Below are 2969 nucleotides of genomic sequence, written 5' to 3'. Positions count from 1 at the left end.
CTGGATATTATAATTTTTTTTAAACCGCCAACGCCGAAAGGTGTTCTTTTTTTTTGAATACATACGTTGTATATGCATAACATTAATAACTTAAGTTTTATTTTACCAATGTAGTTTATTAATTTTTAATATATGGGTTTAAAAATTCATGTTGAGATTATTCTTCCTTCCACCGATCCCAATTAATTTAAGGCTGAAATAGTTCCACAAGCCGGATTATAAATCCAGATCTAAGGTGACGAATTTGGAACTGGTTCGGAACTACTTACTGAGAAAGGGGTGCAGGGCGAACTAAATCTCTACTATCGAATTTAGAACTTGTTGGGGACTATCGAAAAAGGGGCGCAGCGGGGCAATTGATACTTCGTAGGGCATGGCGTATTTAAGTTCGCCAGTTTCTAGCTTCAATAGAGAATTAACAAGAACTAGTTTTGATTCTTAATTCTTTAGAACCGAATCAGCTCGGCACTAGTGCTCTTCCCAACAGGGATATTCAGGAGAAAGTGTAAACCTTAGACATACTCAAAAAGTTAATTAATTAGTTCACCACATACAGTTGTTTCTTTTTTGTAAAGAGGATTATTCCAAGTATGTGAAAGAAATCGAACTTGTACCAAATTTCCAAAAATGTCTATTTTATAGTAAATGCGAAGTTAATTTAAATACATTTGTATAACTGCACTCATGCATATATAGGTTTGAGTCTTACTACCATGTTTCGCCTGTTTTCTTTTACCTTCATTTAAATATTACAAATTTTAACTTTCGTCCCATTGCTGTGGTCAAATCAGTGAAGGGCCAGGAGCTGGTATTGACAAATGTACATCGCACTGGCATGGTTTGCGCCGTCGGTGAATAAGCCATGGATTTTATTGCTGTTAACTAATCAAAAACACAAAAAAATGTTATAAAAATATCTACCTGATACGGTTGGTGGTATCCATGACCAGGCGCGGAGCTACTTTCTCCTAGTTCCCGCCCTCACCCAAAACTTCACTCTACAACCGCCACTGTCCATGACCTATATGACCATATCTACGAATGTATGATATGCAAACCATTTTCAGGTTTCTATTTTCTATTGGAGGACATTCTGCCAAGAAAAATCCTTACAATTCCTTAAAGTCAGACTTAACTCTAAAACGTTCATAAAATTAACAAAACAACTTTGCGGTTATGTTTACGGTTGTACTATGTATAACATATATACATATTTATGTTTAGTATTTTCGTTTGTGTTTCTTAGTACGCACACAATTAAGATTTTAATCCCTAAGTTTGTATACTGGCCACATTGGCCAGTTGTATGCTGATCTCTCAAAGTTTTGTTGTTGGTGGTGAATTTCCAGAATACTAAGGTACATTTGTCCTTTCTATTTCTTTTTCTAGACCGACCGGCCAAAGGATAATGACATTAACCAAAAAATAAAACTAAAAATCTTAAAAAATTATTTCGCTTTGAATTCGAATGTAATGTGTTTTGCAAAAAGTGTGAATGTATTGCACTGCTGCGCTCCAGTGGGTATCCTTAAAAGCTTAGGGTATGCAGTATAGAATACATTTTTTTTTTAATTTAAACAAATAAAATCGTTGGTAAGACTTAATTTTTAAAATGCGCATTAATAAGTGCAATTGTTTATTTACTTCTGAATAATGCGGTTTACTTAAAAGAGAGGCTACTAAAGGAGGTACAGATTCTCCCTGTTGGTATTGACTTAACTACCATAACACCGAATGGAGTGCATTCTGCAGCGATGTACAATATCAAAATAAAAGTGAAATTTTTTACAAACTGATTTTTAGTTTTGCATTGATGACTACGAGCACAAATATGTCTACATATATGTACATATGTACTTAAAAACTCTGTATATCCACATGTACTTACTTTGGATGATTTTGTTTGAGACTATCAGCGAAGCTTAGCGATTTGATCCGTCTTGTATTGAATCGTCCCAAAAATCGTAACAAACCAATGCTACTTTTTGCTTGAAATACTTTTCATATCAAATATGTAGGTCTTAGTTTTCAAAAACCTAGATTTCTTTGCTTATTGCGCAACATATGTAATTTTAATAGCAATCAGTTATACTCTGTCGAAAAAAGTAGGTGCGCCTGGGCCACACTGGAGAAGTGAAACTTACGTTACATACATATCTATTTTGTCTCATAACCAATATATATACATACATATGTACATATATTTATATGTATTTATTGTCTTTTTTCTATCTAGATCCCTGCCTCTACCCCTGTTCGTTCTAATTACATTTATGATATTCTGTTTTCCTTTATCTTAACTTTTAACTTTATACTCTATCGATAACAAAATCTACAGAAACATCCAACAAAATATCGATACCAAAACCGATAAAAATAACGATAACAAAATCGATGAAAAATTCAATAAAAATTTCGATAGCAAAATCGATAATAATATTGGTAGCAAAATCTATTAGAAACTCGATAAAAATATCCATAACAAAATCGATAAAAATATCCTTAACAAAATCGATAAATATCGATAAATATCGATAAAAATCGATAACCAAATCGATAAATATCGATAACAAAATCGATAAATATCGACAACAAAATCTATAAAAAAATCGATCATTTTATCGATTTTTACCAAATGCAAAAAGTGCTCCAGAGATCTGTAAAACTTCCAGAAAAAGTTCGTGTTTGTTATGCTAAGCGAAACGAGGATTTTGTAAACTTATCATGTTCAGAAACGAATTGGATGTTAACTTCATGACCACGATATACCGCCGTGGAAAAAACTGAGATTGGTTCTTCACGAGAACAACAATCCGAAGAATCTAAGTCACGTTTGTAGTATTTGGAAACAGAAGAAGGACATAATTTCATTAGACTAGCCCTCGCAGTCGCCAAATGCCTGACCAAACCTGATCGAAAATATTTGAGCAGTAATGAAGCTGAAAGCTCATGGAAAAATAAATATTTTA

Source organism: Rhagoletis pomonella, unplaced genomic scaffold (assembly GCF_013731165.1).
Source record: "Rhagoletis pomonella isolate Grant_MI unplaced genomic scaffold, Rhpom_1.0 Rhpom_scaffold_00003, whole genome shotgun sequence".
NCBI lineage: Eukaryota > Metazoa > Arthropoda > Insecta > Diptera > Tephritidae > Rhagoletis > Rhagoletis pomonella.
Note: the sequence above shows the minus strand (reverse complement) of the source record.